Here is a 26,927-nt window from a genome sequence, read left to right on the forward strand (position 1 = left end):
AGACCCAACACAGCCAAAAATAATTAAATAAGTAACATTTTTTTTAAAAAGTAAAAACCATTCTTTCCTTGCAGGTGGCACAAAAACAGGCAGCTGGCTGTTTTCTGTAGTTTTTGGACTCCTGTTCTGTAGTGTAGAATGGTTAATCTTTTGAAAAATAGTAGTTAAATACTTAGAAATGCATACACATCTGGTAAATGCGTATACTATTTTAGTTACTTGTTGCTGCAACAGAGTGCTCCAAAATTTGGTCGTTTAAAACAGAAACAATCTTGCTAAATCTCATGATCCTGTGAGTTGACTGTGCTCAGCTTGGAGGTTCTTCTGCAAGTGATGTTCGTTTGGGCTGCAGCCACCCAGGGGCTCATTCACGTCACAGGCAGCTGATGTGGGAAGTTGGCTGGGACTTTAGCTGCTGCTGTTAACCTGAATGTGGCTTCTCCACACGCTTGACCATGACGGCTAGATTCCAAGAGGGGGTTTTCTAAGAGGGAAGAAGCAGAAGCGGCCAGTCTCCTTAAAGGCCGGGACTGGAACTAGCACAGTGTCCCTTCCAGGGCATTCTATGGGTTAAGCATAACCCATCCACTCCAGCAGAAGCTGGCTGAAGCCCATTTAGGGACTTAGGGCTAAAGCAAACCTGCTCCCTGGATTCGAGGAGCTCCTAGGGCAGCCGGCCCATGCATAGTTTGACAGGATCAGGGCAGAGGCCTGTGCTAAGGGCCGGGGGCACCAAACATTCTGGGAGGTGGACTCCGAGTCAGGATTTTGGAGGAGGTGAGGCAGGGCTGAACCTGGAAGAAGGTGCCGGAGCTGGCCAGGTAGAGAAAGAAAAGGCTGTTGATTCCAGGCCCGGGCAAGGGACCCCAGGCCACAGCTGCTCGGCCCCACTCTGGGTCAAGCCAGGCATCCTGGGTAGCTGCAGAGGAGGATGGGGGGTGGAGGGCGGACCAGACCAGGGGAGCTGGCAGGCGTGAATCTGCAGGGCTTTGAGCTCCAGGCTGCAGAGTTGGGACCTTGTCTGAGGCACTGGGGAGACATGAAGGGTACAGATGTGAGGGGGTCTCCCCAAGGAGAGAGGAAGGGTGCTGGCCTTCACCCAGAAGGCCTCTGGGCCCCTCCCATCCTGGATTCCCCCTCAGCACCATGCCACCCCCTGACGCCATGACCTTGGCCAGGCCTGGGCCCCAGAGTCACCCGCGTCGGGCAGCAGAAAAGCCAGCCAGCCAGAGGCCCACCCACGACTGCCCACCTGGGAGTACGGCCCCGGCTGCCGACGGGCCGCCAGCCACGCTGGGAGACCCCAGGGTCTCCACAGGGGAGGCCCTGGCGCTCCCTAGGCCCGGGTGTGCGGCCCAGGCTCTCAAGTGCCTTTCTGAGAATCCCCAAAGAAGAAAGAAATCAAAGGCTGGGGATTGAAAAACAAGGATGGGGAGGATATAAAACAAGATTTCTACTGAAATAATGTCCTCTAATTGCTGGTAAGAGACATTAATTTTCCTTTTGAGGCTCCCCGCGGCCCCGGGCGCCCCGGGACGTGCCAAGGTGGCAGCCTGTCTAGCCGGATTATCTCAGCGCCCGTCCACAGGGCTGGCACGGCGCCCACAGCAGGGGCGGACTGGGTGCCGCTCAGGCCAGGGTTGGGGGGGCCCGGAGTGGAGAGGGAGGTGGGGAGGGAGGAAGCCCCTGATCTGGGGGCTGAAGAACGAGGGGCCTACGGGGCTCTGAGTCTCGGGCAGGGCCCCTGGTCGGGCTCCACCCGGGATGGACGCAGGGATGTTGGGGCCCCGGGAGGCCTGGGCCCCTCTTCTTTGCTGTGGAACCACTGGGCTTTGGACACAGGGCATCGGCGGGGTGGAGGCCTGAGAAACTGCTTCCTCACCTCTTCTGCCCTTGACCGTGGTCCCCACAGAGGACAGGTGAGGCCAGCAAGGGTGAGACCAGGGTGACAGAGGCCTGAGTGAGCACCCGCCTGTCCACGGCTCTGCACAGCTCCCCTGGGGGAGGTACACCTCATTATTATCCCCATTTGACAGAGGAGAACACTGAGGTTCCAGGTCTGGGATAGGTCCCACTGTAAGAGGGAGGCTGAATGGAGCTTCTGTCCCCAAGCCCAGGACCCTTCCCATCACACCCCGGTCCTCAGACAGCAGTGGGGAAAAATGCAGGGGACAATCTAGATTCTTTAGCAGTGCATTCAAGGCAGTCCTCATCTGTTCCCACCTCTCTCATCTGTTCTCTAAGTGTCCCTTCTTCTGGTCCCTCCATCAGCTGGGCTGGAGGCTTCCTCTGGGTTCCCCCAGTGCCAGGCTTCCTCTTCCAGCACCCGTCACACACAGCGACTGCCCTGGCCCCTCACTGGCTGGCGCTCCCTCCCTCCTGGGAGCACCTCAGCGTCTGGGCTGCGTCTGAGATCCCTCTGTGTCCCACACCAGCCTGGGGCCCACGTCCACCGGGGTGCACGGGGGATGCCGGGTGGAAGGAAAGCCCCAGGCTGCGAGGCAGTGGTGTGGAGTCTTTCAGCGGGTGGTGGATCTCATGTCATCTTTTACCCTAAGAGATTTTTCCTTCCCTTTTGATCCCTCGCGATTTATGAAAAATAGAACACATGTGTTCCTGATTAATTTCTACAAAATCACAGAAATGTTGACTTTTTAAGAGAGTCATTTTATGTGGAGGCTCCTCTTAGATTCTTTCAAGACTTCCTCCTCCAGGGAAGTTGAGTTTGGGGAGGAGACGGGTCACCCTGCCAGCCCCCAACCTTCCATCGACACAAGAAGCAGCTGTGTCACAAAGGCTGACCCTGGTGGCCAGGTGTCCGGGGGTGTCCCCACCTCACTTACAGTCCTCCTCGGCTCCTCGTGGCCCTTAGGATAAAGTCCAGGCTCCTTAGCCTGGCATTCAAGGGCTATGCCACCCAGCTCTCCTGGAGACTCTGGGGCCCCCTCTCCTCCCTTGGGCACCCTAATATCCAGCCTCACTGAACTTCTACTTCTTCCTAAAACATTCCATTCCGTTCCTCTCTCTAGCCCTTTGCACATACTGTTGGCTCTGCTGGGAATGCTCTCCCTCAACTTTTTCCACCTGACAAACTTCTACTGATCCTTCTAAACCCAGGTTCAATGTCTCCTCATCTGTTCAGCGTTGGCTGCCTAGCCCAGGCAGTCCCCCGTGCTTACCCCAGCATTCTAAGTATTGAGTCCTCATTTGACCAAAGAGGTCCAGTTGCACTGCCTTTGGCCTGCCTCTTAGGGTCACCAACCCTGGCACGCAAAGATGAAAGGCTGGTATGTCATGGTAAGAAGTAATTAAAGGGGACAGGCAAACCCTCCCCAAATGAAAGCCAGGCACAGTGTTTATTTTTGGTGTTTTATGGGGTGATTTTGAGGATGGGAGATGGAAAAAGAGAATTCCACTAGGAATAAGCAGCAGATTTCATCATTGGGCTGGGAGGAAGGAGAGAGGAGAAACAGTCCCTCTGGTCCAGTGCTCACCATTGGGCTCCACCTGGATCCAGAGGAACTGAGTGGCTGCCCTGGCCCAGAGCTGGTCCCAGGCAGGATTTAAGACCCCAGCAGAGGTCCCCTGGCTCCCCACCTTCCACCCCCATGCCCACCCCCACCCTGGACCCTGTTCTCGAGTGTTTTGTAGCTGATCTTGTAAGCTGGATAGAATGAATACAGATTCCCATTTTACAGATGAGCAAGCTGAGGCCCAGGAATGAAAGCATCAGCTTAGGCCACATGCTCAGTTAGTAGCTGGGCAAGGATTGGAACACGGGGCATCTGCCCTTACAGCTTAGGCTGATTCTTTCTAGCCCAGCTGTCTCCAGCCATGGGAGAGCGGCCCTCGGGGTCTCCAACCTCCCGCCCTGATAGCAGAGGGCACCAAATCAGTCTGTTTCCTCCAGCTGCACCAGGCCCTGGCCTCCTGGACTTCCTGTTTCCAAGCCTTACCATGACCTACTGCTTCTATGCATGAGGAAGGGGGACAGAAGGTATGAGGAGTTCCAGCTGTGAAATCACATGGCCCAGCTGTGGGAGGCTGTTCAGTGGGCGGGCGGGCTCTGAGACACGGAAGACCCTCATATGCCAGATAACCTCCTCCCTATTCAGCCACAGTTCAGAGAACCACCTACCCTCTCCCCAAACACAAGAGCCGGGAAAATCACAGAGGGCTTCCTGTAGGTGGGGCCCAGCTGTGGGTGGGAGCCATCCTCCTGAGTAATGGGAGCCTGAAGCCGCAATGGAGGCTGGGAGAAACCAGGGGTTGGGAAAGAATAGGAGCTGCTAAGTGCTGCTAGGAGGAGCGGGTGGTGGGAACGTGAGGGGAGAGAGCTTGGCTCGCAGGGAGCATGCAGTATATCACGGAAAACTGCATGACCTTGGGTGAGTCCCACTTCCTGAGCACCTATTAGGAACCTGGCTCTGCGTCCTTCACAGCCAGGCCCCAAGGAAGGCATGACGGCAAATGCTTTATCCATGAGCAGGGACCAACATACACCATTTTGGAAGAGGGCTGGATGCAAATCCCCCATCAGCCAGTACTGATCTAGATTCCCCTCGACATCTTGAGCTTCTACTAGAGCCCTTCCTTGCTGTCTCTTGTGAATTGTATTTAATTAAGCATTTTCAACCACTCTGGCAGGAATGTAAATGCTCACCAATCAGCCATGTGCTTCTCTATTTCCCAGCGTCCTTTGCGATTAGCCTGGGGCCATGTGACTGGTTCTGGCCAATAGGATGTGAGCGGAGGTGACCCACATCCCTTCTGGGCTGAAGCTGTTATGAGCCAATGTGTCTCCATGTCTCTCTTCTCCCGCTGTGGCAATCTTGGAGGGCCTCACGTTCCAGATAATGAAGCTATGAGATGGAAGAAGGCCTCCACGTCGGACTTTGCAGCAAAAATTAAACTTTGTGTTGGGCTATGCACAAACTGAGGTTGGAGGCTTTCTCTAATGCTGGTTACCGGTGCATTGTTACCCTGAATAACACAATCCTGGGAAATAGGGATTATTGTTTCCATCTCACAAATGAGCCCACTGAGGCCCAGAAAAGGGACTTGGCTGAAATCTCTAGAACCACTGTCAGCCCACTGTGCCCAACGCCAGACCCTGTGAGGTGTTCCCAGCCCCTCGCATTGGCAGCTTATTAACAATAGCCCACAGAGGCACAAGCCCAGGAGAGGGAGAGGCAGAGAACAGCTACAGCCTGCTTTTAAAAAATTGCATGTTGTGAAAACCCCTTGAGGCTTGTGTAAACCGTGATGTGCAGGGTGACTGCTGTTCAGAAAAGCACAAAGGACGCCTGAAGTGGGCCAGACGCCTGGGTCCCTCGGGGGAGCAGCGGGGCATGAGGGCAGCATGTGAGGCCAGCTGCCAGGCGCTCCACCTGCATCATGATGCATGGCAGGTAGGGGCCGGCAGGATGACAGAGACGAGGCAGAGATAGGGCCTGATTTACGGGCACCAGGGAAGAAAATGCAGCCAAGATTTATGGGGGCTCAAGTGACTCGTTGGAGCCGAGTTTATTATCCATCATGTGCATCTGAATGTGTATTTACGGCTTTCCAAATGATTCTGTCTCGCTGAAAATTATGTGCAAAGAACATCAACGGCAGTTCATCTGCATTGAGAACGGCTGATCCAGAGTGGAGTTCAAGGCCTCTCCTCGTCGGCCAGGGAGGCTGGGGGCTGGTCTCCTCTGTGTGTGCACAGGTTCGAGAAGCGGACACGGGTCAATGGACGCTCTGAGCCAGGCCTTGCATTGGAGCCAGCGAGCGGAGATGGACCCATCTCACAGGGCGCTCACTGTCTGCCCGGCACTGTGCCGGGCACTGAGCCAGGTGCTAGAGCTCACAGGTACACTAAGGAGGCAGGGAGGGTGAGAATACTAACTCTGCCACTTCACTGCTGGGTGACCCTGGGCAAGCTACTTAACCTCTCTGAGCCTCAGTTTCTTCACCAAGAAAATGGGAGTAACAATGATGGCTACCCCAGACAGTAAATTAGGAGGCATACAAGACACTGCCTGAAGGTGCCTAGGTTCTCTGATCAGAAGGAATTTTTTTCTCTCAGAGTTTTAGGTACATGTGGCTCTACTGGAACCCCAGGAATGTGGATTCCTAACAGGGGCTTGTCACAGGACAGAGACAGTTAAAAGTGAAAGAAAAATACTGGGATCACCACACCCCCACCCACCAGGCTCTCAGTCTTGCAAGATGCCCCATTCCTGGTTCTCCTGCCAGAAGACAGAGTTTTTCTTAGAGCTTATTCTGTTTTCATTCACTTCACTTCACTTCCAGGATTTGGGTTATGCTAAAGTTTAACCCAGGAGAAAAACAAACAAACAAACCAGAAAACTCACAGCTATTCCAGTCATCCTTTGCATTTGGATTTCCCTCCCCAGTCCACTTCTTAGGATTGACTTTCCAGAGTCCTCAGATGGCGGCTTTATGTATTCTGTCCAAGCTTTTTAATTCTCATCCGTGGGAGAGGTAAGGTGGAGTGTGCTTACACTCTCTTAGCTGGATCCAGGAAGTCCTATAATTGGGTTTGGTATAACACATTCAGTGACCTTGTTAAACTCACTTACTAATGCTCACAAGTTGTTCACAAATTTAAAAAAGCAACTTTTAATGCAAAAATCTCTTCAGTGTGAAGAGCAGCAATTTGTTTCCTCCAATCTTTCTATCATTTTCTTGCCTTACCGAAGGGGTTGGCAAACTTTTTCTGTAAGGGCCAGATAGTACATATTTTAGGCTTTGCCGGCCATATGGTTTCTGTTGCAACTACTCAGATCTTCATTGTAGTGTGAAAGCAGCTATAGATAATACATAAATGAATGGGCATGGCTGTGTTCCTATAATATTTTCTGTACACAAACAGGTGGGAGGGAAGCACTTCCGGAACGACAGAGTAAGGACTTCCAAAAATACGCTACTTTATAAAAGCAATGAAAATGCTGGCAAAACTTGTCAAAATCAACTTTTTCATGGCTCTAGAAATTAACCAAAGGCTTTCAACACTTGAGCAGTGTTTTATTTTGCTTTGTTTTTTTTACATTATATGGCCAAATCCCAGTCAGAACAGCAAGCTTTGTGAAGTGTTAACTTGCCTTATTCCCATTTCCCTTTTCACAGCTCCACTGTAGGTTTTGAAAAGCAACAGCCTCACAACTATGGTGGTTCCAGTAGCCCAGCAGCTACTAGAAGGGAAAGAAAAGGTTTGGAGCTCCCCCAAAACCCCACGGCCAGAGAATTGTCACTGTTTGACCTGTCGGGCAGCTCCCTGAAAAGCCGCGTTCTCAGGGATTGTCTTTTATTTGACCTCAGTCTTTGCTCTGTGTGCCCTAGCTCCAGGGCATTTGTCAAAAACAATCAGCTGCGGGCTTCCCTGATGGCGCGGTGGTTGGGAGTCCGCCTGCTGATGCAGGGGTCGTGGGTTCGTGCCCCGGTCCGGGAGGATCTCACATTTCGCGGAGCGGCTGGGCCCGTGAGCCACGGCCGCTGAGCCTGCGCGTCTGGAGCCTGTGCTCCGCAACGGGAGGAGCCACAGCGGTGAGAGAGGCCCGCGTACCACAAAAAAAACAATCAGCTGCAATTGTTTAATTTTGTAGCTGCCTGAAGTGGCACCAGTTGGGGCTAAAGAAAATATTAAAAGGAAAAGCTGGCAAATGAGATGTCCATAGGGGGCTTTGAAAAGCTCCAACATATTCTTGGGTTGCTTGAAGGCCATATGCACGTGCATAACTCTGCACACGCCCAGGAAAGACCTGTGACGGACCTAATTTCTCACCTCTGGCTGACCTTGAGGCTCTGCACAATCAGGAAGTGAAAGCTAAGGCTAGAGCATTGAAGGTATGCCCCATCACATATACAAAGCCCCTCAACAAAGGCTGGAAGACTTACTGGTTTGAAGGGTTTAAGGAAATCTCTATCTAATCATTAGCTGACCACTGAGCTAACTGAGCAGAAACTTCAGTGGCCAAACACAGCAAAGAACGCAGATTTTGCAGAATTAGTTCAGGAAAGTCACTAAAGAAATAAACGGTAGCAGCAACAATAACAACAAACCCTTGGCAAATGGTGTTGCATGGGAGGGAGGAGATCTGATTTCCAGATTTGCCTCATCATATTCTTTTTTTTTTTTTTTTTTTTTTTGCGGTAACTGGGCCTCTCACTGTTGTGGCCTCTCCCGTTGCAGAGCACAGGCTCCGGGCGCACAGGCTCAGCGGCCATGGCTCATGGGTCTAGCCGCTCCATGGCATGTGGGATCTTCCCGGACCGGGGCATGAACCCGTGTCCCCTGCATCGGCAGGCGGACTCTCAACCACTGCGCCACCAGGGAAGCCCCATATTCTTTTAAATGTCCAGTTTTCAACAAAAATTCATGAGACCTGCAAAGACACAGGAAAGTATGGCCCATTCACAGGAAAGTGTTCCTGAGGAAGCCTAAACACTGGACTTACTAGACAAAGACTTTATTTATTTTTTAATTTTTTTTATATTTTTGTTGCATTTCTTTTATTTATTTATTATTCATTTACTTATTTTTATTTAGTTTTGGCTGCTTTGGGTCTTCGTTGCTGCGCGCGGGCTTTCTCTAGTTGCGATGAGCGGGGGTTACTCTTTGTTCCGGTGTGCAGACTTCTCACTGCGGTGGCTTCTCTTGTTGTGCAGCACGGGCTCTAGGCGCGAGGGCTTCAGTAGTTGTGGCACACGGGCTCAGTAGTTGTGGCTCGCAGGCTCTAGAGCACAGGCTCTAGTCGTTGTGGCGCACGGGCTTAGCTGCTCCGCGGCATGTGGGATCTTCCTGAACCAGGGCTCAAACCCGTGTCCCCTGAATTGGCAGGTGGATTCTTAACCACTGCGCCACCACGGAAGCCCTAGACAAAGTCTTTAAATACACTGTTATAAATATGTGCAAAGAACTAAAGGAAACCAGGTCTAAAGAATTAAAGGAACAACACTCGTAACCAACTGAACCTAAACAGACAACTACAGAGCACTCCAAGCAACATCAGAACCCATATTCTTCTCAAGTGCACATGGAATCATATGTTGGAATCTGCAGTTGGAATCATATGTTAGCCCATAAAACAAGACTAAATAAATTTAAAAGGAATGAAATCATACAGCATGTGTTCTCCTGTCTCAACAGAATGAAATTAGAAATCCATAGCAGAAGTATACTTGTGGAATAATATGTGGAAATTAACTAACACACTCTTAAATAACTAATGGGTCAAAGAAGAAATCACAAGGAAATTAGAAAATACTTTGAGATGAATAAAAATGAAAACACAATATACCCAAACTTGTGAGATGCAGCTAAAGCAGTGCTGAGAGGGAGTGTTATAGTTCTAATTGCCTATATTTAAACAGAATAAAGGTTTCAAACCAATAACCTAAATTTTTACCTTATAGGAATACAATAGAGAAAAAACAAAACACAAAGTTTGGTTCTTTGAAAAGATCAGAAAATTTGACAAACCTTTCGGTAGACTGACCAAGAAAAAAAGAGAGAAGACTCAAATTACTAAAATCAGAAATGAAAGTGGGGACATTATTACTGACTTTACAGAAATAAAAAGGATTATAAGAGAATACCAGGAATAAGTGTATGCCAGAAATTATATAACCTAGATGAAATGGACAAATTTCCAGCAATCACCAATCTGGGTGACTGTATTTTTCTAGTCTAATTACTCTGGGTAGAATCTCCAGTACAATGTTTAATATAAGTGGTGAGAGAGGAAAATCTCATTGGTGTTTTACTGGGCATTTCTTTGATTACCAGCGAAGGTGAATATTTTAAAATATGTTTCTTGCCTTTTTTTATTTCTTCTTTTGTGCATTTCTTTTTAGCCATTTTTCTATTGGAACATTCATTTTTATTTATTTGTAATTGCTTTTTTTAAAGTTTATTTATTTATTTATTTTTGGCTGCGTTGGGTCTTTGTTGCTGTGCGCGGGCTTTCTCTAGCTGCGGGGAGCGGGGGCTACTCTTCGATGCGGTGCGCGGGCTTCTCACTGTGGTGGCTTCTCTTGTTGCGGAACACAGGCTCTAGGAGCGCAGGCTTCAGTAGTTGTGGTGTGTGGGCTTCAGTATTTGTGGCATGCGGACTCAGTAGTTGTGGTGCACGGGCTTAGTTGCTCCACAGCATGTGGGATATTCCCAGACCAGGGCTCAAACCTGTGTCTCCTGCTTGGCAGACAGATTCTTAACCGCTGCACCACCAGGCAAGTCCTGTAATTGCTTTTTATATATGACCCTTTGTCATATTTGTTGCAACTGTCTTAGCCTTATTTGTAGTTCCCCAATAAATTTAATTAAAAGGTTCTCTAAAACACAAAGAGATTTAAATTTTATGTATTAAATTCTACCTATCTTATTCTTTTTTCCACTGCTTTTATGTTTAGAAGTCTTTAGTCACCCCAAGATCAAATATTTGTCTATAATTTCTTCTAGTTTTTTTTATAATTTCCCTTTTTACATCTAATTCTTTAAATCCTCTGGAATTTATATTGAAGTATGGTGTGAAGGAAAAGCTAATTTTATTTCTTTCCAAATAGCTAAGCAAATGTCCTGGCATAATTTATTGAATAATCTGTTCTTTCCCCACAGATTTGCAATGCAACCTCAGTAAGTTGAGATGCGGTGATCACCTTGGCAACGGGACTGTGTTAAAAGCATTTGTTCTCACCCAGTGGAGGGCTGGTGCCCAGCAGGGCTCAGTCTGGCCTCACTGCACATCTTCCCTAATTAAGATGCACTTTTTGGTTTTGTCTTTTTTAAAAAACAAAATTCTCCTTTTATAGCCATGATGCCAAAGGAAAATTAAGGCCAAGGTCCTTTCACGTCTGATCTGTTATGAGCTGGGCCTGCCAGAGTAGTTGGAGCATGAGGGGGCGGGGCATGGACGGTGGGGTGAGAAAGTGGAGAGTGATGTACTCCTGATACATCCTGAGGACCTGGATGGATGTCATCAAGGTCCTTGAAAAGCTGGAGGGCGGGGATGAGAATACAACTATGATGTAAAACAAAGCAGAGACTTCCGCTGTTGGCCCAGAGGAGCCCAGCTTGGGGCCCCAAGCATTCCCTCCCCTCCTGGGAAGGCAGCTTCTGCCACCAACAGGCAGCAAAGCCCACACTGCCCGTTCTCTGGGGTTCTGGCCTTAGGTTCCCAGAGTTCTCCTTCCCTGTCAGGTATCTGTGTCCAGGCTGGAGGGGGTGAGACCTGGACCTGAGTTCATTTGCCAAGAGCAGGAGAAGGAGTCCTCCTCTGGGGAGGTGCCAGGGAGCCTGAGCCCTGGAGTGGAGACCGTGAAGATGCTTGATAACAACGCTGAATGTTGGGTGACCGCAAAGCCACCTGCTGTGAGAAGAGAGTGAGCAAGAGGCCATGGCAAGGGGCTTCCCTGGTGGCGCAGTGTTTGAGAGTCCACCTGCCGGTGCAGGGGACGTGGGTTCGTGCCCTGATCTGGGAAGATCCCACATGCCGCGGAGCAGCTGGGCCCGTGAGCCATGGCCGCTGAGCCTGCGCGTCCGGAGCCTGTGCTCCGCAACGGGAGAGGCCGCAACAGTGAGAGGCCCGCGTACCGCAAAAAAAAAAAAAAAAAAAAGAGGCCATGGCAAGCTACAGTGGGAAAATGCAGAAGCCATGGTGGGAAGATGCAGAAGCCATGGTGGGAACACGCAGAAGCCGTGGTGGGAACACGCAGAAGCCCTAGGTCTCCAGGCTTAATTAACCACCCACCCCCTTCCTCTTCTCCCTGAGGACCCGGGTACCGAGGCCTGTAGAGCCCGGGTCCAGGCATCCTTCCTCTCGCGCCCTCCCTTCTCCTCCTCAACCAGCGACAGAGGACGGTCTGAAGGCCTGGCCCCTGAAGAGCCAGCATCTCCTCCTGCCTCACACCCAGCAGGAGCATCCTTTGGGTGAGAGCCCTGACGCCCGAGATCAGAGCTTCCCAGCCCTGTGCTGCAGGTAGGCTTCAGGTAGTCTCAGGTGGCGGCCCTTCGAGTCTACCAGGGTGGTGCCGGGACAGCCAGAGACCCCAGGCTGGGCACGTTGCTGGGTGCAGCTCTGCCTGTTTACCCCGAGGGCTGTGCAAATAACATCCTGTTCCCTATGAGCCGTGTCGTGAGAAAGATCGGGAAGCTCTGCCCCAGGTGAGGGCCGAGCAGCTGCACTTCAGGAGTGACCGGGCCTGACGGCTGCTCTTCCAGCTCACCCACTGGCGCCCGGCCCCGCCAGCGTTCTTGCCGCGCCAGGAATCTGGTAAAGAGAGAGGACAGTGCCGCGGGCAGAGAGGGTGAGAGATTCTGGCCCCCAAGTCCTACAGAATCTTCGCAGATCAAACCTCAGGGTTTGACTGAGATTTCTGGAATGTGTCAGTCCTACAGAGGGGCTTTCGGAGCGGCCAGGGACCTTACAGGTCATTGTAGTGGTTAAGCATATAGGTTCTTGTTTTGCCACAAAGAGAAACGAAGCCCTGATACAGCCACAACACGGATGAGCCTTGAAATCATCATACTACGTGAAACACAAAAGTGTCTGATTCCATGTCTATGAAATGTCCAGAGCAGGTAACTCCATAGAGACAGAAAGTAGATCAGTGGTTGCCTGGGGGTGGGGGGACAGGAGGACTGCGGGGTATCACTAAATGATACGGACGCAAATGTTCTCAAGTCAACTGTGACGATGGTTGCACAGCTCTGAATATACTAAAACCCCCTGAATTGTACGCTTGGAATGGGGGAGTTGAATGGCATGTGAATTATTGCTTGATTTTAAAAAGCTCAATTACAAAAAGGGGGGTGTAGGCTGCAGGGTGAGGTGGCCTGGGTTCAAATCCTTGCCCCACGACTTGGTACCTGGGGCAAGTCACTTAACCTCCTGGTGCCTGGATTTGATCACCTGCAACAAATGAAGATGACAAATCCTGGGGCTGGCGTGGGGACTGAATGAGTCAACGCACATGACGGGCTCGGCGTGGCGCCTGACCCGCGGCAGCAGCTGCTCTTACTAGTTCAGTGAAGAAGCCCTTTGTTGGACAAGGAAAACGGAAGCCCCGAGAGGTTAAGTGACTTGCCCAAGGTCACTGTCATAGACTGAAGAACGGCCCCCAAGTGTATGTCCAAGTCCCAATTGCAGAACCTCTGAGCATGACACTATTTGGAAAGAGAGTCTCTGTGGATGGGATTAAGTCAAGGATCTTGAGATGAAGAGATCATCCTGGATTACCCAGTGACCAGTGTCCTTATGAGAGACACATAGACGACAAGACAGACATAGGAGAGAAGGCTGTGAAGACAGGGACAGAGGTTGGATTGATGGAGTCAGGAGCCAAAGGGACGCCTGGGGCCACTAGAAGCTGGTAAAGGCAAAAATGGATTCTCCCCTGGAGACGTCGGAGGGCGCACAACCCCGCGGACACGTTGATTTCAGATTCCAGCCTCCAGAACCGTGGAGGATACGTTTCTGGCAACCTGTTAACGCAGCCCCGGGAAACTGGTCCGGTCGCTCAGCCTGTGGGAGCAAAGAGCCAGACTTGATTCTAATTATCACTTGATTTTTTTAAATTCTTTATTGGAGTATAATTGCTTTACAATGGTGTGTTAGTTTCTCTTTATAACAAAGTGAATCAGCTATACATATACATATGTTCCCATCTCTCTTCCCTCTTGCGTCTCCCTGCCTCCCATCCTCCCTATCCCACTCCTCTAGGTGGTCACAGAGCACCGAGCTGATCTCCCTGTGCTATGCGGCTGCTTCCCACTAGCTATCTGTTTTACGTGGTAGTGTCTATATGTCCATGCCACCCTCTCGCTTTGTCCCAGCTTACCCTTCCCCCTCCCCATATCCTCAAGTCCATTCTCTAGTAGGTCTGTGTCTTTATTCCTGTCTTACCCCTAGTTTCTTCATGACATTTTTTCCCCTTAAATTCCATATATATGTGTTAGCATACGGTATTTGTCTTTCTCTTTCTGACTTGCTTCACTCTGTATGACAGACTCTAGGTTCAAGTTGTATTTATGTGAATAAAAACCAGCTTCGACCCCAGATACCATGAGAGTTCCGGAGGCAGGTTCTGTGATCCCCTTTTAAGATGGGGACACTGAGGCCGGATTATCACTTGCCCATCAATATGTCACACACCCATCAACATGGGGGAGGGGGAGACCGGGACGTGTGAGCCCAGCCGTCTCCTTCGGGACACACTGGCTCATTAGATTCACCAGCCCCCGCCTGAGAAAGTATTTAATTTGCCTTTACAATGCACCAACTGCATGTTAATTAACTGGTAATTGAAAGTTATAGGTGGCGTTAGAATTTATTAATAACATTGGAAATAAATCTCCCTGGAATTCACGTAATTGCAAATCTCATGAAATTTTCTTTTTTTTATAGTCCATAAAACAGGTCTGGCAGAGAGGCGTTCCAGAAACCTCGAGATAGTTGGGATTGCAGGTGTGGGATTGCCAGTGGGGAGGAGGCTTCTGTTCTGACCTAGGACCATCTTGGATGCCCACCTGGCCCCCTACCCACCACCTCAGTCACTGCCTCTGGGGTCTGGGAAGGAGTCCCTCTCCTTTGTGAATGTCCTGTGACTCACTGCAGTGACCAGAGCTGGGCACTGGGGATGCACGTGTGACCCTGCCCACAAGAAGACCACAGCCGAGTGAGTGACGTGGGGTGGGGGGTGGAGCTGTGAGGGTGTCTTGTTGATCCAGGGAGGTGAGAGCTTGTGCTGGGGGACCCCAGTAGCACCTGGACCACCTCTGGCTGGGGCCCAGGGCCAGAGTTAGGTAGTTCCTGCCCATGCAGCAGGAGAATCACCTGCTGTGTGTCTTTGGGACATGCCAAGTGCAGGACGAGAAGAATGTGCCCCCAAGTGCCCTTCCCCCCAGCCTGGAGGGGGCCAACCTCGCCCAGTGCATTCTGGGAAAAGAGATACAGGTGACCTCTGAACCCCTGGGGGTCAGGCGAGTGTCTGATTAATTTCCAGCCTCACCCTGATTCCCTCCTGGTCCCAGGAAACAGGTCACCATGTTCTCTTGAGTTCCAGTCCCAAGGCGGTGCAGCAGGAAACGTGGGGTCCTATTGGAGTGCCCAAGAGGAACCCCAGCCTGGGCTCACCAGGGCTTCTGGCCCACTTCTCAGCTTTTGACCATGACCATCCAGCGCCTCCATCCAGCTCCCCATCCCAAGGCAGCACGTCAGCTGTGAATTTCTGCCTGAGGTCAGGATGTGCCCCGAGCAGTGGCAAAGCGTACCCCCTCAGCCCCGGCTCTTGCCATCAGCTTCTCATTGCCGCGTCGGGAGAGATGTTAAAAATATTTTATGATCCGTATGGTACAGGATCCCACCCATCAGAACAGGTCCTCTTCCTAGCACTGGAGCGGGGTCCTAGATTCTGGGGAGGCTGCGGGAGGGGTGGGATGGTGGGGGGCATGTGAGGAGCTGGGTCCGTCAGCACAGGGGTGTTTCGATATTTTAACTACAGGTTTCGCTGGCCCAGTGGGAGCTCCTGAAGATCAGCCCAGCCCGAGTCCCCTCCACATGTGGCCACCACATCCGGGCAATTGCCAGAGTCGCCATCTGACTAAGGGGATCCTGAATTTCTGCTTTGGCTGGTGGCTGACTAAGGGGTCTGGTGGGGGTCCCTGGCTGTGAGTTCAGGAGCTGCATCCAGGTCCCACACCTGCCCTGCCCAGGAGACCCTGGGGACCCGCCCACAGAAAGGGGGGCCCGAGCCGGGGCCCTGCCTGAGCCTGTGCCCTTCATATCCTTGCTTCCCTGGGCTCAGCTAGGCAGGAGGGTGAGGAGAAGAGGGTCCTGCAGTCTAGGGCTGCTCAGGATTCTGGGGGAGGTGGGTCTGGAAGGGAAGGTGTTAGTAAAGAGCTCAGTCCCTGTCCTGGTTTGATCCGGACACTGGGGCACAGGAGAGAAGTGTGTGCAGGAGGCACTGCCTGGAGGGAGGCTGGGTGTGCCCTGAGGCTGGCTGGAGGAACAGAGCAGGCTTGGGGGAGGAGACAGGGAAGGGAGTGAGGGGAGGCGAGGCCAGGGGGTCGGCCTGAGCCAATTCTCCCTCCTTAACCCCCTGGGTGGACCCTGCAGGCGGGGCTGGGGTTAGGAGCTCAGAGATGCCCATCCCCTGCACTGGGTTGACCCTCATGGACCCCGTCCCCAGGAGCTGCAGGGAGAGGGGCAGTTTCAGGCAGAGGAGGGTGCCTGGCCCTGGAAGCCCAGTCATGGATCCTAGGGGCGCTCTGAGCAACGCACCCCACCATCTGAATCCATCTTGGGACTTGCAGGCTGAACAGGTTAGGGTTTCCACACATCAGCACAAAGACGCTCATGGTCACGACAGAACCAAGGACCAGAGGGACACAGCCCAGCTGTCAGGCTGCAGGGGTCAGAGGAGGTGATGCATCTGAGGCCTTTGCCCAAAGCCAAGAGCTGTGCTCCCGGTGGGGCTGTAAGTGCCGGACGCCCCAGGCACCCCCTGCTCTTCCATGTCCTGCAAGCACCAAGCGCTGGCCGTGTGGGGCACCAGCACCCACAGGCTGCACAGAGACAAGACCAGGTGGTGGGTCTCTTCTGCAGCCGGCAGCCAGGAGGATAGAGGCCCGGACGATGGTACCAGGTTGCAGAGCCCAGGCTGGGGACCAGAAACAAGGGAGCCACTGCAGATTCACGATCAAGGGGGTATGCTGCCAGGCTCGCATTCCAGAAAGATCGATCTACCATCCAGACTGACAGTGAAAACCGGCCACAGCAGCCCACCCCCTCCGGGTCAGCTTCTCCCCCTCCAGTGTTTAGGGTCCTCCAAGACCTGGCCCCTGGTGTCTACCTCAGTCTCCTGCGGGAATTCTGCCTGCTCGTCATCTACCTCTGCCCTTTGCTCACACCTGCCCAGCCCGGCAGTGCTGTCCCTTGGTCTCTTGGTGGACGTGAACTCCACTCTTCCTTCTAGAACCACTCGCTGGGAGGCTGTGCAGGGCACAGCTCCCCTGACTTCTCCAGGTCCACGAATCCTGGTACCCTGGCCCCGTCCGACACCCCGCAGGCTTGGCCTGTCCGCCCTGCTGGCGCGAGTCCCCCTTGGACGTTGGTTCCCTCCTGAACCCCTTCTGCTCCCAGTGGCTCTGAGATGGGCCTGGGAGCACCTGGACATCCAGTCCTGGGGGGAGGGTCACTCCAGACTCTGCCAGCCCCCAACCCAGGCCTGCCCCAGAAAGTGCAGGGTCCAGGGCCAGGGTACAAAGGGAGGCATCGTACGTCTAAATATTTAAAACTTATACATTCAGCTAATCAACTGTTAAAGAAAAGATGCTCTATACTCCTACTGTGACAAATATCCTTTAGAAGGACCAGGAAGGCCAGGTTGATTTCAGGTTGTGACCTTGCAGAGTTCTGCACTGGCCCGTGACGGCCCGGGCAGAGCCAGGCCCTTGCCCTTTGACCCATCCCACGCCGCCCACGTGCTTCTGTTTGCACTGAGGGCCTTTGTGTGTGCACGTGGGCACCCACCCTGCCCGCCTGTGCTCAGTCTACACCTCCCCACCTCCAAGCAGCAGCCCCTGATCTAAGGATGCTGATGCCTGTGGGGTCTGTCCTTGAGACATTCAGGCTGGGGGCCGCTGGGGCAGCAGATTTGGGGTCCTGGGTAAGGCAGGACAATCTCTCTTAGGGCCCCCCATCTGCCGCTGGCTCAGCGAGAACGAGATGCCTCGTGTCCTGCTTCACTAAGGTGTGGGGGGGGCTTAGCTTGTCAGATGGCATCGGTCCTCGCGTAGCCCCAGGAGGTGCACTGCTCCATGAATGAGGCTTCACCCCACAAAGAGGGCGTGCTCTGGGCAGAGAGGGCTCCACTGTCACTAGACGCGGGCCTTCCGGGGACGGCCTCCTGCAGCACCGGCGGGTCACCGCGGCCGGGCTCGGCAGCAGCCGTCATAGGTGCTCTTGCTGGGTAATGGGGTGGGTGTCCCCATCTGGGGGAAGGCATTCCTTTATTAACAAACTGACGTCTCATCTGGGCCAGGCCCTCGGCGGGGGCGTGGGGGAGGGAGGTGGGCTGGGAGGATGGAAGTCAGCCAGACCCAGCCCTGCTGTGAGCGAGCTTGCAGAGTGCCAGCTGGGGACGAGGATATTCTAGGGAGACAATATGGGACCGGGGGCAGGGGGCACCAAGCCCGAAGCTTCCGGCTGGGAACACAGGGTCTTGCAACGGGAAGGGGGCTGCCATCAGAGCAGAGCTCCCCTGGGTCCCCTCATGTGCGGTGGGGTGGTCCCAGCAAGGGTGAGCTCCGGCTGGACACGGCCTGCAGGAGGCCCCGGGTGGCATTCAGCCAGTCCCCCACCTCGGCTGAGGGCTCAGGGGAAGGTCCGAGACGCTGGGCCCCCAAGTGGACGAAAATGTCCAGGACCCCAGGCCCGGGGCAGGAGCATGGTGGGTAGGGGTCCCTCCGCCCAGAGCCCTGAGCCCTCCCCACTTCACTCTCCATCTAGCAAAGCTGGGCCCAGGCCCAGCCCAGATGCAGCACTGCTGGGTAGAGGGTGGGGAGCCTCTGAGGGGCTCCCCATCGCTCTCCCAACCCCCCATGGGGCTCCCGGGGGGCAGAGCCAGGCCTCCCTGCCTCAGGGCCTTGTGGTCCCTTTGGCTCCCGGGGGCTCCCATCGGACACCCCTGGGGCTGGGCCTGGCCGAAGCTGGCCCGGCACAGCCAGCCCCCCCAGAAGCCGCCGCCACAGGACACCAGAGCACAGCGGGGAGAGCACCTTTATTGTCGGAGGGTTACAGGTTTCCCGCCGCCTCTGACCGCCCCTCCGTGAAGACAGGCCTGCAGGAAGCCACGTCTTGGCTCCCACACGGCCAGCCCTGCCTCAAGGGGAGCAGTCGAGGCCTCAAGGGCAGGGAGAGGTTACCAGGGCCCGGAGGGACCAGGCCACAGCCTCACGAGTCGCTCCTGCCACGAGGGGAGATGCACCTGGGGCGGCGCCAGCACCTGTGAATGTCTGAGTTTGCGGCCGTCGCTGAGACAGCGAGAGGAGCATGAGGGCCAGCCCAGGGCACAGGGGACCCGGTGCCGGAGAGGCCTCGAGCGCTGTGGCCTTGAGAGCTGCTCTGGGGCACCGGGGACCTGGGTGTCTGCTGCGGAGCCTGGCTGGGACCACAGCGCCGAGGGTGGGAGCATCTCTCTCCAGCAGGGCCTGGGAATCAGGCAGCAATCCCTCTTCCTCCTTGGGACATAGGACTTGCCGTGTAACGCAGAAGGGGCCAACCCTGTGGCTTCCCAGAGAGCCTGGGAGAGGGCGGGGCTGCAGGGATGGCCCCTGGAGGTGCACACTTGCATTAAATCCTCCCTCCTCCCAGCTCAACGGGGTCAGAGAGATTGGGATGCGGCGGTGGGCAATGCCAATTCAGTTTGAGGGTCCTTGCACCCCAACGCTCCTCTCTCACGGTCTCCAAGTCCACGTGACTGTTTGGGGTTTATTCAAGGTCTCCCTGGCCTCCGAGAGTAGCTACAGGCCAAGCTGCTCCCCAACCCGTGGAGCAGACCCCGAGCCCAGGCAGGGGAGTCGAGGAAGGAGGCCCAGGGCCCCCGCTGTCTCGTGCTGGGCAGGGCCCTGCCCTCCTTCCCAGCTGGAACCTCAGGAGCCGCCCGGCCCGACACCCGCCCTGAGTTTCCCCGTGAAGAGGGGAAGCTGGCAGGGTAGAGAGAACGTGGGTTCAAACCCTGCCCCAGCCATCCCTGGTCTGGGGGCCTTGGGCAGGTGAGTCATCCTCTCCAAGCCTCTGTCCCCCGTGTAAAGTCGGGATAACAAGCCTACCTCCTAAGGGTTAAATGAGACAATGTAGGGAAGCTCCTCGGACAGGCCCGAACGACGCAGGGACCCAGTAAATGATGAGTATGATGACTATTCTCACAGCCCACCCGGCCCACCAGACCCCGTCTCCAGCAGGGAGTGCAGGTGAGGAGGGAAGGGACCAGGGCAGGGCTCTGGCCTCGGGCCCCTGCCCCTGGAGCTGCCATCTGTCCCCAAGGCCCCCAGCCCCCAGGAGCCAGTGTTCCTGACGATCGTCCAGGCCTGGAGCCCGGTCCCACTTGGGGTGTCCTCAGGTGCCAGTGGCTGCACAGGCCCCGGGGCTGGGTCTCTGGCGGAGTCGGGGCTTGTCCTGGAGCGCTGGCCTCTTACTTCCCGCCGCTGGCCCGGCCAGCGCTCCTCTGCCCAGGGTCGGGGCCCAGCAGGGCAGCCAGGGAGCCGTCGGGTGGGGGGCCACCACGCTTCATCTTGAGGTTGGCTCTCAGAGCGGCGTCCTGGCCGGAGCCCCCATCAGGGGAGGCCAGGGGATCTGGAAGGAGAGCAGGAGGGTGGGCTTGCGCAGGGCCTTGGGAGCAAGCAAAGCACCTTCACTTCCAGCCCCGCCAGCAACGGAAGCTCTGTGCCCAGTGAGGACACGACAAAGCAGCAGCTGGCTTCTACTCCTCACGCATCCAGTCACTCACTCACTCATTCATCCATTCATTCGTACACTCATTCATTCATTCATCCACTCATCCAGGCGCTCATTTCATTCATTCTCCCATTTGCTCATCTATCCATTCACCAATTCACTCATTCATCCACTCATTCATCCATTCTTCAACACATGCTAACCAGGGCCAGGCTCCAGGCCCTGCAGAAGAGCCAGGGAGAGACATGGAAACCTCACCCCATAAGGGAACAGAAGGTTCAGCAGAGAGAGCTTGGTGGGGAGACAGGAAGGCGGCTTCAGGGAGGAAGAGATCCCGGGGCAGGTCCCGAAGTGGGAGCTGGTGCCCAGGAGGCCAAGGGACCAGTCTGAGCAAAGGTGCCGAGGTGGGAAAGGGCCTGGGGTAACCGGATGACGGCTGTGTGTCACTGGACACCAGGCCATGCTGGGGAGGGACTTGGGACCTGGATGTCGGTCACGGGCAGCAGGGAGCCATGGAGGGTCCTTGAGCGGGGTGGGACAGGGCCATACTGGCAGCCAAGTGAGGGGCCACTGGGGCAGGGAGAGGCAGCACCACGGGGGCGGCAGGGAGGCGGAACAGGGGGGATTCGGACTCGGCGGCCGCCTGTGGGCCTGCCTGTCCCCAGGCCCTGGTCACCACGCACCGTGGATCCCGATCATGTGCTCCAGGATGAGGACTCTCTCGGCCAGGATCTTCAGCGCCTCCCGCAGCTGCTGCACCCCCTCGCCCTGGGGGGGGAGGAGGCAGCCAAGGTCAGGGCCGTCCCGCCTCAGTGTACTGTCCCAGCCCTCCCCACGCCCGCCACTTCCCTCCCGCCACTTCCCTCCTCCCAACAGCCATCACAGGGCGGACATCCCGGCGCCAGGGCTGGGGTTCGAATTACTATTCAGAGACACGGAACTTGACGCACAGAGAGGGTAACCAGAGTCCTGTGGCCACACAGCCTGGAAATGGCCGACCGGGGCTTCACACCCAGACCTGTCTGCCTCCAGCCTGGGCTCGTCCTGCTCCCATGGCTGCCTGCTGCTTCCTCTGTGTGCCCTTCTTTCTGGAAAATACCCTGCTGTGGGCAGAGCACCTAGTACGGGCCCACGGGTCGGGGGTGCTTTGCCTGTCTCCTTCCTGGCACTGCCCACCCGAGAGATTTCCACGGTGTCACCCGGGTGAGAAAAAGAGAGGGCAGAGCCACGGCTCTGGGAAGCCAGCAGGAGGACGCGATGATGGCATGTCTGCGTTTCTGGGAGCCAGCCTACACACGGGCGAAGGACCTCGTGTGTCGAGACACGTGAATGAGCTGATTAATCGAGAAGACAGGTGACAAGGCCACTTTGAAATAAAAAGTGATGGTGGAGAGACAAGGCCCCGCCCTGGAGTCAGCAGCAAACAGGCATCTTTGGCTGGTAGAACATGACAGCTCTGTCATGACATTCAGATTAAGTTAGCTTAAAACAAAAGAAAACCAAAAGCAGGCTACTGAGTTGCAAGAGAGAGGCCTTCCCACCACAGGCCGTGAGAAGCCGGGCTGTGGGTGGCGTCTGGGGTGGGGGTGTCCCAGCTAGGAGCAGGCGGTCCAGGCCCCCTCTGTCAGGACCCGGCTAAGCCTCGGTCCCTGGGCCACAGGACGCACGCCGATGAGATGGGCCGGGGGAAGTCGTGGGTATCCTCTCTGTCTCCCCATCACGAGTGACCCCCGCATCCACATCTTCCTCCCACTGCCTCCTGTGCCCACCACGGTTGCCCTGATTCCAGCCTCTTCCCCCTTCTCCAGTCCCGCAAGGACCTCTGGAATGTCCCCTGGCCCCAGCTTCACCTCTCCAGCCCAGCCCGTCTCCCGCAGCCGTCCGCCTCCAACCTCTGCAGATACCCCCACCCCCAGCTTAGAACCTCCCTCAGCTCACTCAGCTGTGTGCCCACTGAGCTGGCCAGCCCGCTGAGCCCTGACACTCCCCTGACACTCATTCTCAGCTTGCAAGACCTCCCCTGCTGGCCCTACTGCCTCCGCCCCCTTTATCCATCACCCTGGTCCCCAGCCTCCTCTCCTGGTCCCAGAAGGCGTGGCTCCCCACAGCCATGCTCGCACTCCATCTGTGCCCCCTCCCCATCCCATCTTGCCCTGGCCCCTGTGTGCTCCCAACCTCACTCTTTCATCGTCCTCTCCCACATCCGCATGCCCATGGATCCTTCAGTCCACCACAGCGACCTTGGGCACACCCCTGTGCCAGGTGCTGTCATGGGAGAGTCCTGTCCCTGGAGAGGGACGCCACAGCTTGAAGCCTCCTTAAAAGAAAGGTCTTTTCTGCAGGTCCGTGGTTCCTCCGGCCCTCTCCGGCAGGGTCTCCCCCCGACTCAGGCCCCAGGCCGGTCACCCCATCAGTGCTACCCCATTGCGGCCAACTTCACCCTGTGCTGCAGTCGCTATTCACTCAGCTGTCTCCCCCGCTGGGCTGGGACCCCATTCACCCCGTGACTGATGCCCGGCTCAGGGCTGACGGTGTCAGTCCAGCTCTGTTGGGTACCCGCTTTCCTGCTGAGACACAGCCAAAGGGCAGGAGGGAAGCACGGGCCCAGGGGCACGGTTACCTCGGCGGTAGCTTTCTCTTCCTCTTCCCCCTTCCCGCCAGGCTCGCCCTGGGAAGAAAGTCGTGCAGTCAATGATGGGTGTGGGGTGGGGCGCTTCTCCACCCTCTCCAGCTTCTCTCCCTGGGCACCCCTGCACAGCCCGGCACAGGGTTGATTTTAGGGGCTTAATTCTGTTTCTAGGGAGGGAGGAGTCAGGTTTGGAACCCCAGGAGCTCAGGTGTTGGCCCTTCTAGGGATCACGTCCCCTGCATCTCAGGTCTCTGCTTCCCTGACTCTAAAATGGGGCCAGTAACATCAGCCTCACAATAACACCTAGGTGGTCACTTACTCCTGTGTGACCTTGAGCAAGTTACCTTACCTCTCTGTGCCTCGATTTTCCCATCTCCAAAATGGAGGTAATAATAGCCTCATAGAGCTCTTAGGAGGATTAAATGAATCAATCTCAATAATAAGCTTGGAGAAGGCATGGCTCTGGAGGCTAACACTCCTGCATTTAAATCTTGGCTCTACCGTTGCCTAGCTGTGTGACCTTGGGCAAGTTGCTTAACCTCTCTGAGCCTTAGCTGCCAGTTCTGGCAAATAGGGAAAATAAAGCACTGTCTCATGGGGTCACTGTGAAGCTTAAACACGCTATGCATGAAGAGGGTTTCCACATAGAAGATGCTCAGCAAAGATCCACCCCTTTGCCCCCAGCCCCATGCCCCTGACATAAGACTTGGGCACGAAGGAGGTACCCACCTCCTTGGCCCTGGAGATAGGGGCTGAGACTCATGAATTCTTATTTCCAAGAGGGAAATTAGAGGTCAGCTATCTATGTCTCTATTCCTAGAAGGTTCAGAGAAGGCAAGGGACTCTGCAGGTCACACAGCACATTAACCCAGGGGCCTGGGCTCCCTGGAAGGGACCTCAGGACTCTCATCTAAGCCTTGCACCAGGAGGCTATTTCAGTCCTTACTTCATACGCTCAGCGAGGGGGCTCCCACCTCCCGAAGTCACCCCTTCTCAACTTGGGCAGCTGGCACTGCACCCAGGTTGCCCGTTTCTCTCCCCCTGCCCCATCCTGGCTGGGCTGGATCCGGCCATGCCTGGGGAGGCTGGGGGGCTGAACTCAGCCAGGCCGCCTGGGGCAGACGCCTGCCCACCTGGTACCCTGGGCCTGCACCAGAGCCCATCGTCCTGGGGGTGGCCCATCCACACGGCCCCACACTTACAGGCTGCCCTGTCACGCCCCGCTCTCCAGCCAGGCCCTGTAGAAAATCAAACAAAGCAGGTTAGGCTTTGCCTGCCCTTGACAACCTCTCAGTCCTCCGCTGGCCCTCCCCCTGCACTGGGCTCTGGAAATCTGAAAAATGGATGCGGGGAGGAGGGTGGCGCAGAGGAAACACGAAGGCCACAGCCGGGGGCCTCCCCGGTCCTGGCGCCCCCGCCACTGGCCTGTGAAATGGGGCAATGCCAAGTATGGTTATCACTCGGAGAAGGGGACCAGATGGCAAAGCACACATCCCCCTAGTACGCGAGAGAGGGGCCCTGAGAGAACGAGTGACAGCAATGGTGATCGTGAGGGTGCCTGCGTGGACTCCCCATCAGCGCTGATGCCCAGCCGGAAGGCTCCCCAGGGCCCCAGACCTGTGCATCCCGCCGTCCTCCAGCACCCTCCCCCAGCCAGCCAGGAGATGCCCCCCCTCAACTTCTCCAAAGTGGAACTCCCGGTTCCCCCCCGGACCCACCCCCACCCTGCAGTCTCTCCTCTCAGAAACGGAAACGGCTCCACGGTCCCGCAGCTGCTCCCACACACACCTTGGAGTTAACCTTCCCTTTCCCTCCCTCACCAAATTTATTCCAACAGCCAGACCTGTCAGGTTCACTTTCTAAGTATGTCTTGTTCACGTTGCCATTTCCTCTGCGCTGCTGTGGCCTCCTCCCTGGTCTCCCTGCCCCACTGCCGCCTCCCCCCGCCTTCCATCCCTCCCTCAATAGCCAGAGGGGCCTTGGAAAACTGTAAATCAGGTCACGGACTCTCCCTCCCTGAACCCCGATGAGTCCCCTTTCCACTGTGACCCAAATCCACACATCAGCCCTGCAGGTAAGGCCCTGCCCACTTCCCCACCTCATCTCACCCCACGCTCTCCTCCACTCAGTATGCGCCAGGCATTTCCCTGCTTCGAGACCTCTGCACCTGCCCTTCCCTCGACCTGGAACGCTCTTGGCATCTCTGTAGGACTTCCGGTTCCTCGGGTCTCAGTCGGAATGTCACCTCCTCCTATCTGTCACCCCCTCCTGTCACCATAGGTCCTTTCCCAGTTATTCTCTATCACGTCTGCCTCCTGCACTAGACTATCAGCTACCGGAGGGCAGGGATCCCCACGTCCTTGTTCCCGTGCCCAGTACAGTGTCTGGAGCAACTGAGGCCCCAGGACGTACATAGTTAATGAATAGCGTTCATTAAGGGTCTCCGAGGAGCCTGGCATTCTCCACCTGTTTTCCCCATTATTTCTCACAACGAACCTACCCAGAAGGGATTTTTATCCTCAGTTCACAGATGGGGAAACTGAGGCCCAGGGGCTCAGGGACTTGTTTAGGGCCACCTAGCTGGAAATTGGCAGAACCAGGCTTCAAACCCGGGGCTGTCCGTCCTACTCGAGAAAGTCGGGACCACATGGTCTCCTGTTATTGTCCCTTCTTGCTCTTCTTTGACCCCTGACTAGGAGACATCCCTCCCCACAGACCGCCAATTCTCAGAGGCCTCGACTCCTTGGCAAGGATGGAGACAGAGACTGGGTCATCAGACTGGCCCCACCATCCACCATGAAGCCACAGTCCAGCCCACCTGGTGGCCATTCTGACATTGTCAATACTGGGACGATGGAGCCTTGGAACCCAGCTCCATCCCTGCCGTGTAGGGGCCTCGGTGGGTCCTGGCAGTGGGTCCTGGAAGGGGGCTCTTTGACACCTGTTCAGTGGGGCCCTGGGGAGCCAGGGCCATGCCGGGCACTGTCTGGTGCCCCTGGCATCCCAGCCCTGGCTACAGACCCTCAGGTTTAAGGAAGGACCACCGCAAGGACGAAAGGGGCCAAGATGCCGCCAGCCTGAAGACGCCCCAGGCTGGTGCCCGGTCACGCCGCCTCGAGCGGGGCTGGACGAGCAGCTCTGACTTGGTCCCCTTGAACCTGTTGGAAGCTTGCAGGCCCTGGGTCCCCACAAGGCTGCTGCGGGCACGGTCTGCACAGCCACCCAAGGCAGCCCTGCCCGCAAGGGCCTGGAAGACCCTAAAAATCAGCCAGCCGGCGGGATCAACCACCCCAAAGCACCCACTGCATTCTTGGCACTCTGCTGTCCTGCTGTGTGACTCTGGCGGGTGACAGAGTCTCTGAGCCTCCACCGCCCCATTGTTGCTGGGATAGAACGATGGGATCCCTTCACATCGCTGACCTGCCCTGTCGCTGTGCGCCCTTCCCGAGAGAGAGTATCTGCCGGCCTTCCACGTGCCCCCCTCCCCCTCTTCCTGCCCTTTTGTCAGGGCTGAGCAGGCCCGGCCTGAAGGGAGGGGGGAGCCCCCAGCACGGGAGAAGCAGGAGAGACCGCGCTGCTGGCACGGGGCTCCTGGCGCGTGGAGCTCGGCCAGACGCCCCCTGCCAAGCTCCTACAGTTCCCGGGGCCTCTCCGACCCTCACCGCAGTCCTGTCACTGTCACTGTCATTCTCTCTCACCTGCCCCCACCCCTTCTCTCTGGGGCCTGGGCCTGTGGCAGGGAGCCTGAGGGGCCAGGAGGGTGCTCTGGGGCGCCCAGACCCCTGGCTAAGCTGGCCACCCCACCTGACTCAGGGGCAGATCAGGTCTGAGGG

At 55.6% G+C, this 26,927-nt stretch overlaps 1 non-coding gene across 1 annotated transcript; it reads right to left on the minus strand.

Moving 5' to 3' along the window:
* Positions 1-18,967: 18,967 nt before the first annotated feature.
* LOC101271254 (uncharacterized) lies at positions 18,968-24,543 on the minus strand. Its single transcript, XR_007472008.1, has 4 exons — positions 24,297-24,543; positions 23,086-23,133; positions 21,149-21,233; positions 18,968-20,363 (listed from the first exon to the last, which is right to left on the minus strand). It is a non-coding gene; the product is annotated as an uncharacterized LOC101271254 (transcript).
* Positions 24,544-26,927: the final 2,384 nt, after the last annotated feature.

The sequence above is a fragment of the Orcinus orca genome, chromosome 16 (genome assembly GCF_937001465.1).
Source record: "Orcinus orca chromosome 16, mOrcOrc1.1, whole genome shotgun sequence".
Classification (NCBI taxonomy): Eukaryota; Metazoa; Chordata; class Mammalia; order Artiodactyla; family Delphinidae; genus Orcinus; species Orcinus orca.